We start from the raw sequence: 26,040 nt of genomic DNA on the forward strand, positions 1-26,040 counted from the left end.
TTTTTAGGTACTACATTTACAGGGCTCACCCACTTACCATCCGAGATCTGGTAGATTATACCTGCCTCAAGTAACTTAAGAACTTCCTTTTTAACAACATCACTCATTATAGGGTTTATTCTTCTCTGATGCTCCCTAGAGGGTTTTGAATCTCCTTCGAGCGAAATCCGATGCATGCATATGGATGGGCTTATACCTTTCAGGTCAGAGATATTATATCCTAAGGCTGAGGGATGTCTTCGTAAAACGTCTAAAAGTTGGTTCGTTTCCTCTTGGCTCAAGGTAGCACTAACTATAACTGGACGGTTCATCTTTTCATCGAGGAACTCATATCTCAGGTTCTTAGGCAGTTCCTTAAGTTCTAAGGTTGGTTTCTTAGGGCATGGCATATTATCCGGAGTAAGGGATAAACATTCGTAAAGGTTATCATCGATGTAAGGTTCTTTAAAGTCATCATCTTCCTTTATGGGGGTTGATGGTAACTTAATAATTTCTTTTTGTTCTAATTCTCTAACACATTCATCAATAATATCTAAGGCATAACACGAGTCTCCCATCACAGGAGCCATAAGAAATTTCGAAAGTATAAATTCTATTTTCTCGTCACCTACCTCAAATGTCAACTTTCCTTTCTTGACATCTATTATGGCTCCTGCAGTCGATAAGAATGGTCTACCTAGAAGGATTGGTATATCATTGTCCTCTTTGATGTCCATGACGACAAAATCAGTAGGGATAAATAGTTGATCTATCCTAACAGGAACATCTTCTAAAATGCCTATCGGATATTTGATAGATCTATCGGCTAACTGAAGTGACATCTTAGTGGGTTGTAATTCTCCTAAGTTTAATCTCTCACAAACTGCTAGAGGCATTAAGCTCACACTAGCTCCTAAGTCTAGAAAAGCTTTTTCGATGACATGATTACCCAAAAGACAAGAATGGAGAAATTTCCAGGATCTTTATCTTTCTTTGCTAATTTGTCCTCAGAAATAGCATTACATTCCAAAGGCTTTGGATCGTCAAGTCTACGTTTGTTGGTAAGGATGTCTTTTAGAAACTTTGCATAAGAAGGTATTTGGGTGATGGCTTCTATGAAAGGGATTTCTACATGAAGTTTTTCTATAACTTTAATAAATTTTTGATACTGTTTATTGATCTGGGTTTGTTTGAGTCTTTGCGGATATGGTATAGGTGGTTTATATGGCGGGGGCGGTACGTAAATTTTATCTTTAGGTTCTTCTCCTTTCTCTCGACCATCCTGGTTTTCAGATTCCTCTGGTTCCTTTACTTCGTCTGGGGGTTTGGTACATTCCTTAGAAGTTTCGGGTTCACTCAATCTTGGGTTTGGTGGCTCATCATAAGCGTTCCCACTTCGTAGGGTAATGGCATTGGCTTGACCTCTCGGATTTTGTTGAGGTTGTCCAGGGAATTGTCCTCCAGGTGTAGTCTGAGGGGCTTGGTTTAAAGCTACCTGAGAGATCTGGGTTTCAAGCATCTTGGTATGAGTAACTATTTGGTCAAACTTGGTTCCTAACTGAGTAATCAATTCGTTAACATGAAGGTTTTGGTTCATGAACTCCTTGTTTTGTTGGGTTTGAGCGGTGATAAAATTTTCCATAATTTTCTCAAGGCTCGGCTTTGGTGGCACAGGTTGCATATGTTGATTTGATCTAGGGGCTTGATAACTAGGTCTCGGAGGTGCATTATTTTAGATAGGGTTATTGTTTTTATAGGAGAAGTTGGGGTGATTCCTCCATCCAGGGTTATAGGTATTCGAGTATGGGTTCCCTTTGGTGTAGTTCACTTGCTCGGAGTGGGTTTCGTTCAATAGACTGCATACTGCGGATTGGTGTCCTTGGGTTCCACATATCTCACAATCCGACGAAACTGCGGCTACAGTATTCGGGTTTGTGTACATATGCTCGACTTTGAGGGCTAATGCGTCCATTTTAGCTTGCATCATGTCTATAGAGCTTAGTTCATGCACTCCTCCTTGGGCTTCCTTCTTCTCAACTGTCACTCGTTCGACTCCCCATGATTGATGGTTTTGAGCCATATCTTCGATGAGGGCACTAGCTTCAGGATATGGTTTGTTCATCAGAGCACCGCCTGCGGCAGCGTCGATGGTCATCTTTGTGTTATAGTGAAGTCCATTATAGAAGGTTTGAATGATTAACCAATTTTCTAAGCCATGATGTGGGCATGCTCGTAACAACTCTTTATATCTCTCCCAAGCTTGGAACAACGATTCTCCTTGGTTTTGGGTAAATCTAGTTATATGGTTTCGAAGAACGGTGGTCTTACTCGGGGGAAAATATCTAGCAAGGAAAACTCTTCTAAGGTTATCCCAAGTCGTAATGGAATTGGGTGGAAGGGAATCTAACCATGATAGGGCTTTATCTCTGAGGGAAAAAGGAAATAATCTTAAACGTACTGCCTCAGGAGAAGCTCCATTGGTTTTAAAAGTATCTGCTAATTGAAGAAATATTTTTAAATGTTGGTTAGGGTTCTCGGTAGCGAGACCCGCGAATTGTCTCTGTTGCACTAGTTGTAACAGGGATGGTTTAAGTTCAAAATTATTGGCTGGGATAGTTGGGTTTACTATACTAGAACTAGGTTCTTCATTAGATGGTTGAGCAAAGTCCTTAAGAGGTCTTTGGTTTTGATCTTCGGCCATAGCTCTCTTAATTCTATGAAAGAATAAACGTGCGCGAGCGTAACGTTCAGGTTCCTCCAGAAGGTATACTAAACTTAAACTTCCGGTGCTGCGAGTTCTTCGCATTGACCGGCGGGAAATAGCCTAAGTCTAAACGATATAACAACAGGAAAATGAAATTTGACGAAATTGGTCCCCGGCAACGGCGCCAAAAACTTGATGCGTGCTTTTCGCAAGTATACGAACGCGTCAGAGTAATATAAAAGATTATTGAATCCACAGAGACCAAGTGTCAATCTATCATTATCTGTCGTTTAGGTGTTTATCAAAGGCAATCGAAATAAGTGTTTTTGTAGTGTGCAATGAAAAGTAAAGTGTTGAAATAGATTTATAATTGATAAAGACAGGGTCGAATGTAATTCACGTAATCAATGGATAATCCAAGTACTTGCTAATAGAGCTACTTATGGGCAATGCTTCCTACTTTGAAAAGAACTAATTTAACGGGAACTGTCGCTTTCGCGTATTCAGAACCGAGTTGTACTCCCTAATCAAACCCTCTTATTGTCACTTATAAAAAGACGCGCATTGCGTTAGAGTAGTAAACCTATTTTTAAGAAATATAGTATCTTAACTAAGTTGAAAAGTATTATAACCTGGATTTCTTAACCAAAAGAGGTTCTTACGAACCAGACTCTAAACTTATAAACGCGTCCGAAAATAGTTTTAAAATCTCTTTTCTTCTTAATGTTAAAAACTCCTAATGAACTAGACAAAGCGCTTTCGCTGTTTTTGAAATAGTTAAAAACAATTAAGTTTAAAAAGACGTTGGACGGCTTTCGATCTTACCCAACGGAATTGAAGTGCGGGAAAACTTAAGTTGAAAGTTAAAATAGCCCTTAAGTGTTTCTACGAACAATTGTACGGATTATCGGTTTAATTACGATCCTTACATTCTAACCTTATAAATTTAGTTAGACATGGTAAAGTAAAAGTGCATTAAAGTAAATAAAAGTAGTGCGAGTGCGGAAATTAAATAAAAGTAGTGCGAGTGCGGAAAGTAAATAAAAGTAGTGCGAGTGCGAGGAAATAAATACTTTAAAGCGAGTGCGAGGAAATAAATAATTTAAAGCGAGTGCGAGGAAATAAATAAAGTAAAAGCGAGTGCGGGAAATAAATAAAATAAAAGCGAGTGCGGGAAATAAATAAAATAAAAGCCAGTGCGGGAAATAAATAAAGTAAAGGCGAGTAATAAAAACCTGCTCCAATCGGAGGGCTGAGTAAATTGCAATGCGGAAAAGAAAATGGCGGCAGGATTAACTTCCTTCCAAAGTGCTCCAAACTCGATTATAGACTCTATCACAGACTTGATGACACAATTGTGGTAACACTCCAATGCAAAGCGATTACCACTATAAAATACTGAATATATGCCTAAGTGAAACAAATTTGCTTCTGAGTTTGGCTCTGCTCTAAGTTTGGATGATTGTAAAAGTGAATTCGCGTTTCTATTTATAAGCAAGTAAAAAGATGGAAATGACTTGGATGCCCTTCAACTTGAAAATAGGAGGGAACCGTTTTTCCTCTTGTGGCGCCCGCCACAAGGCCATGGCGCCCACCACAAGCACAATATGGGGCGCCTTAGTGGAAGTAGTGGGGAAACGTGGGAGTTGAGGGAAGTTGAGTTTGACACGTCATGGCTTGGTCTGTGGCGCCCGCCATTGGGTAGACCATAAGCACAAAATGCTAAATTTTAGGGTTTTTAGCCCTTTTTCGCTCCTTTTCTCAATCGGGGCTCCGATTAAAGTAAAAACCTGAAAACAAAGGAAAACACAGTAATAACACAACAAAATGATAATAAAACAACTAGAATGCATGTGAAATCGGAGTCGAAAATACGTAAATTTTAGTGTTATCATGTGTGCACGCGCGCGTGCGTGTTTGTGTGTGTGTGTGTGTGTGTGTGTGTGTGTATGTGTGTGTGTGTGTGTGTGAGTTGCCTTAGTATCTTAGAAGATACTCTTATAATTTGATAATGCATTGATCACTCGAACGTAGGATCAGACGAGCTTTCACACTTACTCTCTTTCTCAAACTTGAAGCTATAATATCCCTACTTGATTCATTATTGGTTCAACACTTCATCTAGGAATTGACTTCTTATATTTAATGAGGCTTGATATAACTTCTTTGATAGACACAATCATGATAATCCGCTTGATTAGAGATCCTCAAGGACTCCATTGAACGCTTAAGGAAATTAGGTATTATCATCATCAAAACCACCAAGATCATCTTCCCCTAAGATCACCCCTAGATAATTGTATCTGCAACCACATAACTTCACATTCTCCTACTTTTTTATAATGATAACATATCTCTTGAGGAGATGGACAAACAGAGAAACATAGATAAAAGATTGGAGTGGTTAAAATCCCCCTGAAAAATATAAAGAGTATACTTTTCCCCAAGTGAGTATACTTCTTCTCCTTTGGAATAATAAAAATTACGAAAAATAATACATAACAAGCACATACATCATCTGTACTACATAGAGAAAGGGAAGAAAAAGAAGGAGAAGATACATCTAACATATATTACTCCATGATTGATTCAATATTCCTAATTCAGTTTTTATGAGAAAGAAATATTCTTTAGGAAGAGATTTATTATAAATATATGCGAGTTGATTAAATGAAGATACATGCTCAATCACATAATCCCTTTTCTCAAAATGATTTCTTATGAAATGGTACCTAACCAAAATGTGTTGATTTCGATAGTGAGGTAACATATTTTTCGTGATGCTTATTGAGTTAATGTTGTCGCATTTTATTGGGACATCTCTGAGATTAACTCCGTAATCACTTAGATGATATTTCATCTAGATAATTTACGCACAATAACTATTGGCAGTAAGATATTCTTCCCCAACTATGGATATCGCTCCACTTGTTTGTTTCTTGCTATACCAGGAGGCAAGCCAATTACTAAGTAAGTGACACATACCAGTGGTACCACTACTACAGAAGTTATATATCTCCATATTTGGGAGAAGGATTCCACCACAGACGGTGTTCTCTGGTAACAAAGTGTGTAGTAGTGTGTGCACTCTTTAACACGGGCTAGTAACTGCGATAAAAATACAATAGCACGTAACATATCACTCGATTGTAGAAAATAACCATAGTAAAAGGTTGAGGTTAGGGGTTCAATACCCAGCACCAACATTTTGACATATTTCTAAAACATTTCATCATGGTCGTTCCTTCGAACCATAGTGAAAGACGTAACACATAATATTTCACTACAATTATAGATTCCAATTGTGGTGATATGTTCACTTGAGTTTATTTTAACTTATGTAGAATGCTTATTTCACCAACTTCTCACTAAACATATAACCTTTTAATATCATTTAGAAATCAATAATATAAGGTATTAAGTTATATTAGAAGAACAAGTTATAATATTCAACATTGTACGAGCTTTATATAAAATATTATCCAAATTTTACTTTTTAACCGTTGCAAAATATTAATTACTTTGCAGACAAAACTAGTAGTGAAGGAAGTGATAACAGAATAACTAGAAACATTAAATTAAGTTATAACCGTTAAAGAGCAAGATACGAATAAAGGCCTACAAAAGGCTCAAAAGTTTTTGATAAGTGTAAGTTGTTTTCTAATTTAAGCTAATATCTCATATTATAATTTTCTAATTCAATTAGAAAGGTTATATAGTTAGTGAAGGGTTGGTAACACACTTAAAACACATACAATATAACAAACTCATCTTCTAGGACTTGTTGGCTGAACGAAATGAAAGTTGTAATGTACAAGGAATAACATTAACAATAATACAAACAACAATATGTATCTGCAAAAAAACATCGACATACTTCAACACAAACGTCTAAATTAACACAAACGATAACATTTATAAAAAAATAACTTACCCTTTACATAAACAACAACTTTCCTTAAGAAAACAACGACATACCTGTAATACCTCAAAATTTTCCCAACTCATTCATGCATTCATCTTTAGGTCATTTAACATTTCATATTGCATTTCATCATGTCAATCGGAATTAGATCCAAGAAGCTTGAATATCATCCAAGACACTTTGTGGGTCCTATCTGGGTGATCAGTCAACACAAGGGAATGGCTTGAGATACTTCCAACATGTTCAAATGGGGTCTATTCATCAGTCAAAATGTTAATCTTGAAGGAGCAAAAGTTTGTTCATGAGCTGTCATGCTCGCTAGGCGAGCAGAATGGGTCGCTTAGCGAGTCCCAAGAAAAGCCACCAAAATCACCTACGCTCAGAGGAATTTCTTGAACTGTCATGCTCGCTAGGCGAAGCCCACGCGTTTTGAAAATAAAAAAAAATAAAAAATAAAAACGAAAAAATAAAAATAAAAAATAAATAAATAAATAAATAAAATATAACAGAAAAATCTTGGACTTGGACCTCTCTCATTTGAGCCCACAAAGCCACGAAAATCAGGTTATAAATTCTAGACTTCCATCTCCCAAAAAAACCCTGACCTAACGAGAGAAGAGAAAGAGCTAGAGAGATTCTAACTAATTCAGAGCAACCTCCAGAGACTGAAGGGAACTCATCTGCAAATAACCAATTTCCTCTCATATAAACCCTAAGATTGTTCTGCAAAGCCAACGATGCAATTCAATTTCAATCGATCCTCCCCAATCAGGTATGCCCTATTTCCACTACTTTATACTTTCAACCTGAAATTTCTGAATGTATAAGGTATTATGGGTGAATTTGGAAGAGTGGGTATCGTTAGGTTTTGCATGTGGGCACATGTTTTAGTATGTATTACATGTCTTGATGTGTGGATCCTATCCCCCTGACTTTGAATTTTGATACCCTTTTGATGCATGTGTTTGACAAGAGGTTTATGCCTCCTACACTTGGTTGCTTTTTGTGAGCTCTTTTTGTGAATTTTAATGGCATGATTCATGTGGTTACATTTTGATTTGGGGCAACTCTTGATTGCACCCCGTCTTGTTATTCTAACCTGTTTGTTGAGTTTTTGTGAGGGCTCATATGACTCCTAAAGAGATAGCCTGTTTGGTATTCCACTTTATTTGTGGGATACCACTTGGAGATTTATTCCGATTACCTGTACTGACTTGCTTTCTTTGATGGTGGCAACTCGAGAGATCTTTGGGTTTCTTGTCTCTTTAGTTACTGTTACTTCGGATCTTTATCCGTGTGGTAGATCTTTTGATCCTTTTTTACCTCTTTCCCGCATTTTATTGCTTTCTTAGCTGGAAGACCTCGATAGGAGGCAAAGTTTTATTTTGTTTGTTTACTTTTGTGCCCAAAGACCTCCAAGAAGAGGCAATTGACGGATAAAAGGGATTAGTAATCAATCCCCCGTTATTCAGTGTGTCGTTCTTTATGCTTGCACTACGTGTCGATGCTTCAGAACAAAAGCCTAAGATCTTTTGTCGGGTCAGTCAGTGGAGAGGGTTCCACCTTTCTGAATCCCCACTTTTTGTCATGAGCTCACCCTATCTAGGGTTAAGAGCTATGAGGTCTTATCCTCATTACCCTTCTGATCTGCTCACCCTGACGTTCAGTGTCAGTGGTTCAGAGCCCATTTGATTACCTATTCCATGGCTTGTTTGTCGAGGTTGATATGACCCCTCATGACTAAAGCCCTACCCATGTATGTTTGAGCCCCCTTGGTGGCATTTTACTTTATGCATGATTGTTTTTTATGGTGTGATCGTCTCCCCATAGGATTGCTAGGCTTCGTATAGTCTCTCGTTCGCATGTCAATCAAGGTAGCACTGTTCCTTCGTCTAGGACTTCCTTTTTTGCATGAGCATTCCTAAAATACAAACAAACTCATTGATTTTTCTTCTCCTAAGAACACGTTAACTCCTTCTACTACAGGCGAGTAAGTCTCCAAAGGTCGAGCATCCGGTAGATTGCATAGTAACGTCGTTCATCTAAAAAACACAACCCTTAACCCGTAGGTAGCCGAACTACGGCTTGCTATGATTCTCATTCCAGATGAGATACGTAGGCATAAGACGCGATGTCTTAGCGAGCACACTCCTCTTTAACCCATAGGTAGCCGAGCTACGAAGACTCTGATTCTCATATTCAGATGAGATACGTATGCAGTGGATGCGACATCCGTGCGAGTCATTTTCTTTTGACCCCTCTTTTAGTAAATAGTACATTAGATAAACCCACACCCTTTAGACAAGAACAACAAGAGTGGATCCCGTAGAGTACTACGGATGCGTAGGGGTGCTAATACCTTCCCTTCGCATAATCGACTCCCGAACCCAAGATTTGGTTGCGAGACCTTGTCTTTTCCTTTCCTTTTTCCAGGTTTACTTCGAGCGTTTCCTTTCCCTCCTTTGGGATGAATAACGTGCAGTGGCGACTCTTCTGTCATTTCTTTTCTCGCCGGTTGTTTTTCGCATCTCCTTTTTCAGGTTGCGACAGCTGGCGACTCTGTTGGGGAACGAACCCAGAATCTCTAGTTTCCCTGAGCGAGTCCCTCCTAGCTTTTGTAGGTTGTTTGTTTATTGGGTGTTCATCCTTTTGTACAGTTATTTATTTTTCAGCATTTACCTGCTTCATTGCATTGTGTACATATCATTGCTGTATCTGTTGGCTATGCTGTTGGTTTGTTTGTTTGTTGGGATGGGGTGTTCTATGAGAGATAAACCCATTACCCAAGCTTGAGTGTACACACAGGTTTTAGAGTGGATAGTCATGACGCTTGCGTGGCGTGTTGCTACGTTAAGTCGTTCATGAAGACCCACATCCAGACGAGGTTTCTTTTGGATATATTATGTCCTATGGGTGTTCCATAACGGCAAATGTTCCTCTAGAAATCGTCGACTCTGGTGACCATTTCCCGAGAACTCAGTCGAGGCCTCTCCTCCGAGACATGATTATGTTAGCTCTGGTGGGCGCATTCTCGCTGATCAATCCGAGGACCCCGAGACTGGGAACTTGCTATCAGGATGTCCTGTTGAGGGGAGTCAGTGGAGGTCTTTTATCCCGTAATAATGCCAAACCTTCAGTGGTAAACGTATTATTCTCGACCGAAGGGCCGAAGTTGACAAACTTCTGTTCTTAGAACCTACCAGTGAGGGGCGGGCTAAATTCAGGAAACCTTAACCTCCAACCAACCCGGTTTTCTGGAGCAGAGCTTTGATCTTGTATTATATTCTTCAGTGGGTTTCTCTTCAGACAGTGCAACCCGACAGATGTTCAAGCCGATACAGCAATCCTGATTCCCATGTCACATCATTGCATCACATCATTTTGCATTCATATCATTTAACACATGTTTATCTATTTCTATGGGGGTTTACATCTTCCTCTTGATTCCAGTTGGGGTTTCTCTGGTTCTCTTAAGATGGATATTTGGCAGAAAGAGACATGTTACCTACAAGTTTCTTGTGGTCTGTTTGGAGCCTATTCAACAACTGATGAAGTTAATGGATCCTGATTCTCTAGAAGGATTCCGAAAGGATTACGGTTTGATTCTAAGTTTCGTCACGGTTCTTTCCAAAGATCAACATGATGCTCTCTTTACATTGTTGCAGTTCTATGATCCTCCATTGAGGTGTTTCACATTCCCGGATTACATTCTGGTCCCTACTTTGGAGGAGGTTGCTAGTTTTCTCAGAATTCCTATCAAGCCGTAGTTGCTATTCTACATTTCCAAGTTTCTGCCCGATCTCAGCATGGTTTCTTTAACCACATATTTGGGGGAGTCAGTCTTGAAGGCTAATATGTGTCAGAAGGGAGAAGTTAATGGTTTTCATCTGAGTTTCTTACTGGGAGAAGCAAAGAAGAAGCTTGAGGATGGTGACCAGAGGGGTTTCAATGTTGTGTTGGCTCTTTGTGTGTATGGGATCGTCCTGTTTCCTAATGTGGCGAAATTTGTGGACGTAGACGCCATACGCCTCTTCGTGTTGGGAAATCCAGTGCCGACCTTGTTGGGAGATTTATTTCATTCAGTGCATCACATGAATGAGAATAGAAGGGGAGGATTGGTGAATTGTTGTGCGCCTTTGTTTTATAAGTGGTTCAGTTCCCACCTGCCCAAGTCAGAAGCGTTCGTTGATGTCAAGGACTCGTTGAGTTGGCCGAAGAGATTGATGGGGATAAGAGCTAAAGATATTTCTTGGTGGTCAGACCGGGGCTTGCTTGGGGCGGATATTATTCACAGTTGTGGGAACTTCCTGAATGTACCGTTGGTAGGAAGAAGAGGAGCTATCAACTACAATCCTTCTCTGGCAGTCAGACAGTTTGGATATGCTTTAAGAACTCCGCCTTTGGAAAAGGATGTGGAAGAAACTCTATTTTTCCATTCTTTATTTGATCTGATTGTATCCCGTAAGGCAGCTGAGGCTTGGCTCAAGGTGATCAAGAGAGGAAGGACTGTGCTTGGAAAAGGAGATTGCAGGACTTACCCTCAGTATGAAGATTGGCTTCAAGGAAGAGTCGAAGAGTTTGGTCTTCCATTTTCTATTGAGGAACCTTTGTATCCACCTACTCCTGAGCAGTCAACAATGGTGAACCGAGAAGAGTATGACAAATTGAAAAATGCCATGGAGGAGCTTCAATCTGAAAACTCGGAGTTAAGTGTGAAGCTGCAAGACTGTATGCATCAATTCCATGAGGCGGAATATCAGAAGAGGGAAGTCGTCAGATTGCAAGGGGAAGCAGAGAGGAAATTAGTTGTGGAGGTGGATTTATTCAGGAAGATAGACGAAGCCTTGAGATCATCCAGTTTTGAGTTGAGGCGAGTCAAACAGTAGTTAGCAGATGCTCATGGTAAGTTAGCTGGTTGGCAAGAGCAATGGGATGCATTTTTAGCTTCTCGGAAGGCAAAAGAGGAGGAGAGGGTGGTCCAATTGACTGGTCAGATGGAGAAGTTGAAGATCCTGCTGAGGGAGAAGAACCATGAGCTGCTGTGCGCCTGTTCAACCAATGGCTATATCACAGATCAGTTCAACAAAGCTCAAGGGCAGATTGAGGAACTCAAAGTGCTGGCAGGTTTGAAGAAATCTAGACTTGAGGAGGTATTTGGAGAAGATGATGGGAATTACTACAGAGAGCGTATCAACGAGTTAGATGGAGTTATTCACAAGAGGAATCTGCTTATCCGGCGTTTGACAGAATCTCCAGATCATCCCGACACAGTGGCACTACTGGCTGAAGTAAGGAGCAGTCCTTATGGGTTGTATACAGGAGGCTGATTCCTGATTTTTTGTTCCTCTCTTTACTTATTGTATTGTAGTGATGATCCACAGGCTTGTTGTGGAGATCCTTTTTGATGTACTATTGGCTAAGGCCGTTTCCCTTCGCGAACTCATTTATATGATGGTTTTCCTTATTGCATCTTGATCTTCAAAGTTTATCTACGACTCGGTCTTCTTGCGTGAGACTGGAATCAAGGGGGTAGAATACCCTTTGGAATCGATAAACGTGTCATTGCATTTACATGTTCATTTGCATATCTTGCATAACAGGTACCGCTGCGGTGTTCTCATATTATTTGATGTTCCACTAGCAGGATAGCTGACCCAGGCATTCACCGGTACGGTACCCGCAGAAACCACCAGAGGGCAATGGAAAGCCTACAAGAAGAGCTCGTCGAGATGAGATTCGCATGAATCAGTTCATGGATGTGGTTCAAGGGGTGGCTCAGGGACAACAAGAGCTCAGGCAGATGATGCAGAGGAATCCCGCCACTACTCAACTAGAGACGTTGACTGATCCTCCAGCTGGAGAGGTTAATGAACCCAGTGGACCGGGGCCTACCCCGATCCTACTTGTCAACTCCGGTCAGCAACCCGTCCATGATGATCAGGAGGATCAATTCCCCTTGCTTTAGGAGGACTTTGGTATGAGTCATGGTATGGACCCTATGTTTTGGAGACTGGAAGAGAGGTTGAAGGCAGTGGAAGGACAGAATCCTCTCGGAAAATACGTTGCTGACTTGGGATTGGTCCCAGGCGTAAGGGTGCCAACGAAATTCAAGGTCCCGATATTTGACAAATACAGTGGCAACTCTTGCCCGAAGACCCATGTGCAAGCCTATTTCCGTAACATGGTTGCATACTCTGACGATGAAAAGTTGCTTATGTACTTTTTCCAGGATAGCCTAGCTGGGGCATCCCTGGAATGGTATATGAGGCTAGACAGAGCCCACATCCGTTGCTGGAGGGATTTGGCGGAGGCTTTCGTGAAGCAGTATCAGTATAATGCAGACATGGCTCCGGACATAACTCAACTTCAGAATCTGTCTCTTAAAAGCAATGAGTGCTTCAGGGAATATGCTCAACGCTGGAGAGAAACAGCTTCCCGTGTTCAACCTCCTATGTTGGAAAAGGAAATGGCTAACATGTTCATGAACACTCTTCCCGGACCTTACTTGGAGCGCTTGGTGGGTTGCAATGCCTCCAACTTTGCTGATGTAGTCTCTACCGGTGAGAGGGTGGAGAACTATTTGACGACATACAAGATCCAGAGTGGAGGTGGATCCTCATCAGGGGTGAAGAAGCCGTTCATTCAGGGACAAAAGAGGAGAGAAGGAGATGCAAGTGCCATATCTTCTTATCAGAACAGGGATAACCGGAGGAATAACTTTCAGAACTATCATCAGCAACCGTATGTTGCGGCTGTGACCATTCCAGCTGCAGCACCACTACAACAACAACAACCCCAGCGTCAACCAGCTCAGTACCAACCACAACAACCGGGTAACAGACCCGCTTATCAACAGAGGCCAAGGACGATGGACCGGCGTTTCGACACTCTTCCAATGTCGTACGCTCAGCTACTTTCTAGTCTTCAACAACTACAACTTGTGCAGTTACGCACTCTGGCTCCTCCCGTTGGTAAACCTCCGATGGGTTACGACGCCAACGCTAGGTGTAGCTTCCACTCTGGGGAACCTGGCCACAATATTGAGAACTGCAAAGCTTTTAAGCACGTAGTTCAGGACCTCATAGATTCAAAGGCCATCGACCTTGCACCGGCTCCGAATGTCGTCAACAATCCCATGCCCTAGCATGGTGGTGCGAATGTTAATATGACGGAAGGGGAAGCCAGACCCGTCAAAGATGTGTTGAATCTGAAGACTCCGTTGTTGGATATTAAGGGCTATTTGTTGAAGGCCGATGTTTTCCCCGGTTGTGGGAAGGGTTGTTTGAATTGTGCTACCCAGAGTGGAGGTTGTTTGAAGCTACAGCAGGGTATCCAGGCCTTGCTCGACAAAGGTATCCTCCAGGTTGAAGATCTGTCTGTCCAAGAGTCTGTGGAAGGGGTTGTTGAAGAGGCGTTTGAGAATGCTGGCCAGGTCTCTGTGGTCAACAAAGAAGATGGGGATAGTGATGCGACATCGATAACTGGGTGCGTCAGAGGATCCCGGGTGAAGTCATCAACAATTGGTCTTCTGAGGAGATTGTCCAAGTCACTTTTCTGGAGGAGTATTTTTCTTTGTTTATTCATGCATATCCAAGTCTTACGTTCCGCCCAGGGCGTAATGACTCATTGTAGGGCTCATCTATGTGGATACTTGCATTTTTTATCATAAATAAAGGACGTCTTTTTGCATTCAAATATTTTGTTCACTGTCTTTCTATTTTTGCAGTTTTTGAAAATCAAAAAACATGTGGCAATGTTTTGTTTAGTTTTCACTCCTTTTTTTCACACTCATAAGCACATACCATCACTCATGCAGATGCACGTCACCGGATCTTATTAATAATGTTTCTGCTATGGCTCGCTCCGACTTTTAAAATCCAATCTTTCAAGCTGAAGAAGAGGGTGATGAAGACAGTGAACTCCCTGAAGAACTTGCCAGGTTGTTGAAACAAGAGGAAAGGGTCATTCAACCGCATCAAGAGTCTACTGAAGTGATCAATCTTGGCACCGAGGACTTCAAGAAAGAAATCAAGATAGGGGCTGCTTTGAAAGATAATGTGAAGAAAGGGATGATTGAATTGCTGCAAGAATATGTTGACATCTTCGCTTGGTCTTATCAGGACATGCCAGGGCTTGACACAGATATTGTGGTACACCGTTTGCCTCTCAAAGAAGGTTGTCCTTCGGTCAAGCAGAAGCTCAGAAGAACAAGACCAGAGATGACTGTCAAGATAAAGGAAGAAGTGCAAAAACAGTTGGATGCAGGGTTTCTAGCAGTCACAAATTATCCGCCATGGGTTGCAAATATCGTTCCAGTACCTAAGAAGGATGGAAAGGTACGAATGTGTGTTGACTACCGGGATCTGAACAGAGCTATTCCTAAAGATGATTTCCCATTACCTCACATCGACGTTTTCGTGGATAACACAACTCAGTTCTCGGTATTCTCCTTCATGGATGGCTTTTCTGGCTATAATCAAATCAAGATGGCACCAGAAGACATGGAGAAGACAACTTTCATAACCCCATGGGGCACCTTCTGCTACAAGGTGATGCTGTTTGGTCTGAAAAATGTTGGGGCAACATATCAACGAGCGATGGTGACTCTTTTCCATGATATGATTCATCATGAAATCGAGGTTTATGTTGACGATATGATTGCCAAATCTCAGACAGAAGAAGAACATTTGGTGAATCTGCAGAAACTGTTTGAGCGTTTGAGAAAATTCAAGCTGAGGCTTAATCCAAACAAGTGTACTTTCGGGGTGAGATCTGGAAAACTGTTGGGTTTTATTGTTAGTGAAAAAGGGATTGAGGTGGATCCTGCCAAAGTGAAAGTGATACAAGAAATGCCTGAGCCAAGAACAGAGAAACAAGTTCGTGGTTTCTTAGGGAGGTTGAACTACATTGCAAGGTTCATCTCTCACCTAACAGCCACGTGTGAGCCAATATTCAAGTTGTTGAGGAAAGATCAGGCTATCAGGTGGAATGAAGATTGTCAAAAGGCTTTTGAGAAAATAAAAGGGAATTTGCAGAATCCTCCTATCCTTGTGCCTCCGGTCCCAGGGAGACCGCTGATTATGTATTTGACAGTACTAGACAATTCCATGGGTTGTGTTCTCGGTCAACACGACGAGACAGGTAGGAAAGAGCATGCCATCTACTGCCTGAGTAAGAAATTCACAGATTGCGAGTCGAGATACTCGATGCTTGAAAAGACATGTTGTGCACTTGCATGGGCTGCTAAGCGTTTGAGACAATACATGCTGTCTCACACAACCTTACTGATCTCCAAGATGGATCCAATCAAATACATATTCGAGAAGCCAACTCTCACCGGAAGGGTTGCTCGTTGGCAAATGGTACTGACAGAGTATGATATCCAGTATACATCCCAGAAAGCCATCAAAGGGAGTATTTTGTCAGATTATCTTGCTCAGCAGCCGATTGATGATTATGAGCCGATGAAGTTTGATTTTCCAGATGAAGACATCATGTTCCTCAAGATGAAAAACTGTGAAGAGCCAGTTGTTGAGGAGGGACCTGATCCAGACGAAAAGTGGACTTTGTTGTTTGATGGGGCTGTCAATGCCAGAGGAAGTGGAATTGGCGCTGTCATTACTACTCCGAAAGGTGCCCACATGCCTTTCACCGCTCGTCTGACTTTTGAATGCACAAATAATGAAGCTGAGTATGAAGCCTGTATCTTGGGTATTGAGCAAGCCATTGATTTGAGAATCAAAACCCTGGACATTTTCGGAGATTCGGCTCTAGTGATCAATCAAGTGAATGGTGATTGGAACACCCTTCAGCCCAATCTGGTCCCTTACAAAGATTACACAAGAAGACTATTGACTTTCTTCACAACAGTAAAGCTGTATCACATACCTCGTGATGAGAACCAGATGGCAGATGCTCTTGCCACCCTATCCTCCATGATCAACGTGATTCGGTGGAACCACGCTCCCAGGATCGATGTGATGCGCCTCGACAGGGCCGCGTATGTGTTTGCTGCTGAACTGGTAGTTGACGACAAGCCCTGGTATCACGACATCAAGTGCTTTATGAAGAATCAAGAGTACCCTGCAGGGGCATCCAACAACGATAGAAAGACTTTGAGAAGATTGGCAGGCAGTTTCTTCTTGAACAAAGACGATGTGCTGTATAAGAGGAACTTCGACATGGTTTTGCTCAGATGCGTGGATAGACACGAAGCAGAGATGTTAATGCAGGAAATTCATGAAGGCTCCTTCGGTACTCATGCCGGCGGACATGCAATGGCTAAGAAATTGTTGAGAGCGGGTTATTACTGGATGACCATGGAATCTGATTGTTTCAAATATGCTCGGAAGTGTCATAAATGCCAGATTTATGCTGATAAGGTACATGTGCCGCCAAATCCTTTGAATATGATGTCTTCACCGTGGCCTTTTGCTATGTGGGGCATCGATATGATTGGAAAGATTGAGCCGACCGCCTCCAATGGGCATCGCTTCATCCTTGTTGCCATCGACTATTTCAACAAGTGGGTCGAAGCAGCATCGTTCGCGAATGTCACAGACATGTGGTTGCCCGTTTCATCAAGAAAGAAATCATTTGTCGCTATGGGATTCCCGAAGAATCATTACTAATAATGGTTCTAATCTCAATAACAAAATGATGAAGGAGTTGTGCAAGAACTTCAACATTCAGCATCACAATTCTTCCCCTTATCGTCCTAAGATGAACGACGCTGTTGAGGCAGCAAATAAGAACATAAAGAAGATTGTGCAGAAGATGGTTGTTACGTACAGAGATTGGCATGAGATGCTACCCTTCGCCTTGCATGGGTACCGTACTTCAGTACGTACGTCGACCGGGGCAACCCCTTACTCCCTTGTGTATGGTATGGAAGCAGTCCTACCTGTTGAAGTGGAGATTCCTTCTCTAAGAGTCCTGTTGGATGTCAAGTTAGACGAAGCTGAATGGATTCGGACAAGGTTCAATGAGTTGAGTCTTATCGAAGAGAAGCGAATGGCAGCCATTTGTCATGGGCAGTTGTATCAAAGTCGGATGAAGAGAGCCTTTGATCGGAAAGTGCGTCCTCGATGTTTCCAAGTTGGAGATTTAGTGTTGAAAAGGATCCTTCCACCTCAGACAGATCACAGGGGCAAGTGGACTCCTAACTATGATGGACCGTATATTGTCACCAAGGTTTTTGATGGTGGGGCCTTAATGCTTGCAACTATGGACGGTGAAAACTTCACTTCCCCTGTGAACTCAGACGCAGTTAAAAAATACTTCGCATAAAATAGACCCGCCGGACAGTAAAAAGAATAGTCCAGGCAAAAATGGGCATCCCGACGAACCAAGAAAATGAAAAGGTTCGGGCAAAAATTAGGGATTAAAAATGAAAAGATCGTACACCCAGTATGTTGAAAACCTGAAAAGGCAACTTAGGCAAAAATGGGTATCCCGGTGGATTGAAAACCCGAAAAGGACGATCCAGGCAAAAGTTAGGGATTAAACGAATGACTGCGTTCTGAGTAGTTCTGAATCTCATCTCGTGTCAATGACTGGAAACTTTTGAAGGATAGGAAATAGTCCAATCACTCTTTTTAGAAAGCTGATCATCTGGAGGATCTTGAAGACGAGCAAGTCATAGCAGAATTGGAACCCAATAGAAATCCATTTCACATTTCCATTAGATTAATTTCTGTTTTTATCTTTTGTGCGAGTACCTCTTTCCAGGGATTGCTTCCTGATGTAAATGCCTATTCAGAGGCCATTCAATCAATAAAATCATGTTATTCAGTATATCTCTGTTTTCATTTTCATTTTACTGTTTTGTTTGCAAAAATGACGTCCAAATTTTTGGTAAACATTGCATCATGAAACATAAGAGCTTTACAGGTACATGCTTAATAGACATTTAAAATTGCTATAAATGTTAAGTGCTTTAGATCGTCTATTCAGAACAGGTACCCTCGGGGAATTTCCTTAAGGTTCCCCGCCGATGATCACAAATGTTTTCCCCCAACAGTCGAAGTTGGTATCTTATCCCTGCAGAGCTGATCAGAGCATTGGATTCTTCGATCCTCAGTAGGCTCTCATTGTTGTACCTCCCCCAAGCGGTTGTTTCAGAATATACACTCCTCAGTAGAGTTGACAGTGCCAAACTATATATCCCTAGCGGAGTTGACAGTGCCAGACTGTGTCTTCCCAGCAGAAGCGGCTGCTCCTCAGGGTTCGATGCCAGATCGATGATCTCGACGCCAGATCCATGGTCTCTTTCCTTGAAGCAGAATCTCGGTACCGTATCGTTGTTTGCTTCCCCTGCTAAGTCGTCTCTCTCGCAGATTATGGTTGCCAGAACCACTATCGCTTTCCCCAACAGCAGGTTTTCAGTGTCGTTCTCTCCCCAGTCAGAGTCTCGGTATTTCATCATTGCTAGAACACCGCGTGGCGGGTCATTTCCCCACAGAGTTCTTTGCGCTGTGCATCTCCAACAACCTTGTCAGGGTCCAGAAGATGGTGATCATTTCTCCAGCAGATTCCCTTGCCTCGGCTTGGCATTCTACCCAGCATTTCGCATCCCTGCATGTAGAATCATATTGCATTGCATCCTCCCAAATCGCGTAGCATTTCCATTTTCATGGAGCATTACGCCATTGAAAAATTCAAACATACGCATGTAAGCATAAAACATTCTCGGTATCTCAAGTGATAAGCCAGAAGTTGTTTCCAGTACTCAGACTGAAGATTGTTCATGACTTACCTTTATTATTCCCAGCAGGGGTCGTTGGCCCACGCGCCGCCTCAATTATAATTTTCCCTATTTCTGCCGATGCTTCAGGCATGCAGGTTTCCGATATTCAGACCGAAGTGGCATTCATGCCAATTTTCCGATGTTCAGATCGAAGAAGTTTCCGACATTCAGGTCGATGCAACTTGTGGCATTCAGGCCAGTTTCCGGTATTCAGACCGAAGTGGCATTCAGGCCAGTTTCCGGTATTCAAACCGAAGTGGCGTTCAGGCCAGTTTTCCGATGTTCAGATCGAAGAAGTTTCCGACGTTCAGGTCGATGCAACTTGTGGCATTCAGGCCAGTTTCCGGTATTCAAACCGAAGTGGCATTCAGCCCAGTTTCCGGTATTCAGACCGAAGTGGCGTTCAGGCCAGTTTTCCGATATTCAGATCGAAGAAGTTTCCGACATTCAGGTCGATGCAACTTGTGGCATTCAGGCCAGCCTCTCGGTGTTCAGACCGATATTAATAATCTCATATCTTTCGATGTTCAGATCGAAGTCATTTCCAGTATTCAGACTGATGAGCGGCATTCAGGCCATGGTTATTTCGGTGTTACCATTTATTTTGGTATCCAAGTTAACATTCTTTTTCGGTATTCAGACTGACTCTCACCGTACCAGACGGATTCTTCTTTCAAGACCATCTCTTTGCCGATTCTGACAGGCATTGTTACTTCACTTCACTTCAGTGCAAATTTTCGGGCTTTTATTATATTCAATCCCTTGATACCCCGAAAGTGCGAAAGCCGCTGCTATCTTCTTTTCGGGTCTCCAGTTGATTGAATAGGGGCAACTGTAATACCTAAAATTTGCCCCCCTCATTCATGCATTCATCTTTAGGTCATTTAACATTTCATATTGCATTTCATCATGTCAATCGGAATTAGATCCAAGAAGCTTGAATATCATCCAAGACACTTTGTGGGTCCTATCTGGGTGATTAGTCAACACAAGGGAATGGCTTGTGATACTTCGAACATGTTCAAATGGGGTCTATTCATCAGTCAAAACGTTAATCTTGAAGGAGCAAAAGTTTGTTCATGAGCTGTCATGCTCGCTAGGCGAGCAGAATGGGTCGCCTAGCGAGTCCCAAGAAAAGCCACCAGAATCACCTACGCTCAGAGGAATTTCTTGAACTGTCATGCTCGCTAGGCGAAGCCCACGCGTTATGAAAATAAAAATATAAAAAAACGAAAAAAAACGAAAAAAAAAGAAAAAAAAAAGAAATAAAATAAATAAATAAATAAATAAATAAAATATAACAGAAAAATCTTGGACTTGGACCTCTCTCATTTGAGCCCACAAAGCCACGAAAATCAGGTTATAAATTCTAGACTTCCATCTCCCAAAAAAACCCTGACCTAACGAGAGAAGAGAAAGAGCTAGAGATATTCTAACTAATTCAGAGCAACCTCCAGAGACTGAAGGGAACTCATTTGCAAAGAACCAATTTCCTCTCATATAAACCCTAAGATTGTTCTGCAAAGCCAACAGTGCAATTCAATTTCAATCGATCCTCCCCAATCAGGTATGTCCTATTTCCACTACTTTATACTTTCAACCTGAAATTTCTGAATGTAAGAGGTATTATGGGTGAATTTGGAAGAGTGGGTATCGTTAGGTTTTGCATGTGGGCACATGTTTTAGTATGTATGTCATATCTTGATGTGTGGATCCTATCCCCCTGACTTTGAGTTTTGATACCCTTTTGATGCATGTGTTTGACAAGAGGTTTAGGCCTCCTACACTTGGTTGCTTTTTGTGAGCTCTTTTTGTGAATTTTAATGGCATGATTCATGTGGTTACATTTTGATTTGGGGCAACTCTTGATTGCACCCCGTCTTGTTATTCTAACCTGTTTGTTGAGTTTTGTGAGGGCTCATATGACTCCTGAAGAGATAGCCTGTTTGGTATTCCACTTTATTTGTGGGATACCACTTGGAGATTTATTCTGATTACCTGTATTGACTTGCATTCTTTGATGGTGGCAGCTCGAGAGATCTCTGGGTTTCTTGTCTCTTTAGTTACTGTTACTTCGGATCTTTATCCGTGTGGTAGATCTTTTGATCTTTTTTTACATCTTTCCCGCATTTTATCGCTTTCTTAGCTGGAAGACCTCGATAGGAGGCAAAGTTTTCTTTTGTTTGTTTACTTTTGTGCCCAAAGACCTCCAAGAAGAGGCAATTGACGGATAAAAGGGATTAGTAATCAATCCCCTATTATTCAGTGTGTCGTTCTTTATGCTCGCACTACGTGTCGATGCTTCAAAACAAAAGCCCAAGATCTTTTGTCCGGTCAGTCAGTGGAGAGGGTTCCACCTTTCGGAATCCCCACTTTTTGTCATGAGCTCACCCTGTCCAGGGTTAAGAGCTATGAGGTCTTATCCTCATTATCCTTCTGATCTGCTTACCCTGACGTTCTATGTCAGTGGTTCAGAGCCCATTTGATTACCTATTCCATGGCTTGTTTGTCGAGGTTGATATGACCCCTCTTGACTAAAGCCCTACCCATGTATGTTTGAGCCCCCTTGGTGGCATTTTACTTTATGCATGTTTGTTTTGTATGGTGTGATCGTCCCCCATAGGATTGCTAGGCTTCGTATAGTCTCTCGTTTGCATGTCAATCAAGGTAGCACTGTTCCTTCATCTAGGACTTCCTTTTTTGCATGAGCATTCCTAAAACACAAACAAACTCATTGATTTTTCTTCTCCTAAGAACACGTTAACTTCTTCTACTACAGGCGAGTAAGTCTCTAAAGGTCGAGCATCCGGTAGATTGCATAGTAACGTCGTTCATCTAAAAAACATAACCCTTAACCCGTAGGTAGCCGAACTACGGCTTGCTCTGATTCTCATTCCAGATGAGATACGTAGGCATAAGACGCGATGTCTTAGCGAGCACACTCCTCTTTAACCCATAGGTAGCCGAGCTACGAAGACTCTGATTCTCATATTCAGATGAGATACGTATGCAGTGGATGCGACATCCGTGCGAGTCATTTTCTTTTGACCCCTCTTTTAGTAAATAGTACATTAGATAAACTCACACCCTTTAGACAAGAACAACAAGAGTGGATCCCGTAGAGTACTACGAATGCGTAGGGGTGCTAATACCTTCCCTTCGCATAATCGACTCCCGAACCCAAGATTTGGTTGTGAGACCTTGTCTTTTCCTTTCCTTTTTCCAGGTTTGCTTCGAGCGTTTCCTTTCCCTCCTTTGGGATGAATAACATGCGGTGGCAACTCTTCTGTCATTTCTTTTCTCGCCGGTTGTTTTTTCGCATCTCCTTTTTCAGGTTGCGACAATACTTACACAAAACATCAACACATATAATAAAAAAACATCTACAATAATATAAAAAACAACATTTATCAACAAAATCAATAATTTACCTTAACATAAACAACAAATTACCTTAACAAAATAACGACATACCTCCACAAAAATATCAACATACCTAATAAAAAATATCTACAATAACACAAACAACAACATTTATCAACAAAAACAACAACTTACCTTAAAATAAACAACAACTTACCTTAACAAGACAATAATATACCTCTAGAAAAACAACAACGTACCTAATAAAAAATATCTACAATAACATAAATAACAACATTTATCAACATAAAAAATAACTTACCTTAACTAAAACAACAACTTACCTTAAGTATTATTCTTGTAAGTATTGTTTTATCTTTTCGAATGCCCCTTGGCAATCTTCGTTTCACTTGATGACTTGATCTTTATGTAACAACTTGAATATTGGTTCACATGGGACTGTAAGGTGTGAGGTGAATCTAGCGATGTACTTCAACCTCCCTAATAAACCACGAACCTCTTTCTTTATGATGGGTGTTGGCATACTTTGTATGACTTTGACCTTATTGGGATCGAGTTTAATTCCTTTATGGCTCACTGTGAATCTCGGTAGTTTACCAGATCTTACACCGAAAGTGAATTTGTTAGGAATTAGCTGCAGCCTGAATATTCTCAATTGTACAAACAACTTTTCTAGATTAACCATGTGATCCTCCTCAGTCTTGGATTTTGGAATCATATCATCGACGTAAACCTCAATCTCTTTATGAATCATGTCATAAAAGAGAGTCACCATCTCTCGTTGATATGTTTCCTCATTATTCTTTAAGTCGAAAGGAATCACCTTGTAATAGAAGGTTCCCCAAGGGGTGATGAATGTGGTTTTCTCCACGTTATCCAGACCCATTTTGATCTAGTTGTATTCGGAGAATCCATCCATGAATGAGAATACCGAGATCTGAGTTGTGTTATCCACCAATACATCAATGTGAGGTAAATGGAAATCGTCCTTTGGGATTGCTCTATTTAGGTCTCGATAGTTAACACATATTTGTACTTTTCCATTCTTCTTCAAGACTGGTACAATGTTGGCAACCCACTGTGGGTACTTTGCTAAGGCTAAGAAACCTGCGTCGAATTGTTTTTCGACCTCTTCCCTGATCTTGAGAGACATGTCAGGTCTAGTTCTTCTTAGTTTATGTTTCACCTGCGGATATTTTTCTTTGGGCGGAAGCTGATGCACGATAATATCTATATCCAATCCAAGAACATCTTATTATGACCAAGAAAATACATCCATATACTCATGTAAGAGTTCGATCAATTTCCCTTTCTCTGCATCCTTCAAGGCAGTTCCTATCTTGACCTCTTTTCTATCCTCTTTAGTTCTAATGTTGATAAACTCCATCGATTCTTTGTGTGGTTGTATGACATTTGAATCCTGCTTCAATAGTCTGGCTAACTCTTATGGGAGTTCACAATCCTCTTGGCGTGTTTAATTGGAAAATTGAAGTCATGTGAGACTATAGAAGTGTCATTATCAATGGAATTATAGGTGGATCTGCATGTTTTATGATTATGCTTTTATTTAGAAAAAGGAAAAGAAATTGTATATAAATCATTGCCATTTAAAAGAAAAATGAAATAAAAGGAGCAAAATTGAATGTCAAATGTATTTTTATTCATGATAATCCAATTTTAAAACAATTGGGTGCCCTACAAAGCTACCACTATGTCTTGGGAAGAGCATAAAGATTTGAAAAAAGAAGTAAATTACTTTTCAAGAAAAATGACTTCAGGGATTTTAGCATCTGTCCAGTTGTTGAGTTGTTCTCCCTGAATGCCTTGGTACACAAGATTTGGTATCTCTTTGTCACTGTCTTCATCATCTGCCATGACAACTTGGTTTCCATGGATGCAACAACCACTTGTTAAGATTTTTTGTATGTGAAGGACTCATCTTTTTCCATCCTTTAGGGTTTAAATTTCATTTTCATTCAGAGATGGTTGGTATCCTAACACAAACCGATCCCTTTTCTCTAGAAGTTCTAGTATTTTACCCTAGCTTTAAGGATGTCCAGTTTGTACAATGGCATTTACTCACTTCCAAGAAGCCATCGAGGTCTCGGGTTTCTTAACTTCTTCAAATGGATGGACCATCACAATGCTTGCTACCTCTAGATCCTGGAAAGAAGTCTTCATAATTTCTCCTTCCATGTCAATGTATCAAAATAAAGATAAATGGCTCACCAGGATATCTTCTTCTCCCCTACGACTATCAACATGTCACTCACGATGAACTTGAGCTTCTAATAGATAATGGAGGTAACTGATCTAACAACGTGGATACATGGGCGACCAAGTAGGCAACTATAAGCTCGATGTATGTTCATGGTTTGGAAAGTAATATAGAAGGTGTGGGGACCAATCCATACATGAATATCCACTTCTCTGGTTATAGCTTGCTACGAGTCATTCCTCCTAGACCAACAATATTTGTGATGTTTGGCTCATTAATTACAAGTGGTTTACTCCCCTGCTTTTGTCCTTCCACATAAGTAGTAGGACCATATCTCCATGGTAAGGATTTGGTACTCTCATATGGGAACAGAGAAGGAACGTCAATCACTAGATGGGTTAACTGGTTCACTGGTATCTGGATTTCTCTCATCTGATAAGGAATTTACAAAGTAACATTTATGGATGAATCGACATGCGTGGGCATGGGGTTGTTCTTGACGTTTGGGCCGCCTATCATGAACGATATCGCCTTGGAATCTATTAACTTTTGCACCTTGTACTTAAGGGCTATGTAGTTATCCACCGTATGGCTAGGTGATCTAGCATGGTAACCACACATGGCATTTGCATCATAACTGGGTGGGTATGAAGGGGGAGCATGTTTATTCTTTTATGGTTCCACTAGTTCATTTTTAATCAGGTGCGCCAATAACTAAGATATGGATAGTGTTTCAAATTTTCTTTCAGGCTTCCTTTGCCCCTGTTGATTATGTTATACATATTAATGTTGTTGTTTTGGAGCATAAGGAAATTGATATTGGATTGACTATAGTGGTGACATCCAGAACTTTTCCATCTGAGGGATTGGGTATGCCTGTTGTTGATAATGGTTTTGTGTCACACCTGCAATTTGATAGTCGAGTACTGGAATGGGATGCTAAGCTTTAGATTTTCCTTTAGAAATTATCATGCATTAGTTTATCCTTCTTTCTTCTTTTGGAAGTTAGGGGAGGTTTCTTCATTCCACTTAAAGTGCAGGCAGCACCCTGTAATTTCCCATTTTTCAAGTTGTTCTCAATT

The 26,040-nt window shown here is 41.1% G+C and overlaps 1 non-coding gene across 1 annotated transcript; it reads left to right on the plus strand.

Moving 5' to 3' along the window:
* Positions 1-2,189: 2,189 nt before the first annotated feature.
* LOC127124431 (small nucleolar RNA R71) lies at positions 2,190-2,296 on the plus strand. Its single transcript, XR_007803921.1, has one exon. It is a non-coding gene; the product is annotated as a small nucleolar RNA R71 (small nucleolar RNA).
* Positions 2,297-26,040: the final 23,744 nt, after the last annotated feature.

The sequence above is a fragment of the Lathyrus oleraceus genome, chromosome 2 (assembly GCF_024323335.1).
Source record: "Lathyrus oleraceus cultivar Zhongwan6 chromosome 2, CAAS_Psat_ZW6_1.0, whole genome shotgun sequence".
Lineage (NCBI taxonomy): Eukaryota > Viridiplantae > Streptophyta > Magnoliopsida > Fabales > Fabaceae > Lathyrus > Lathyrus oleraceus.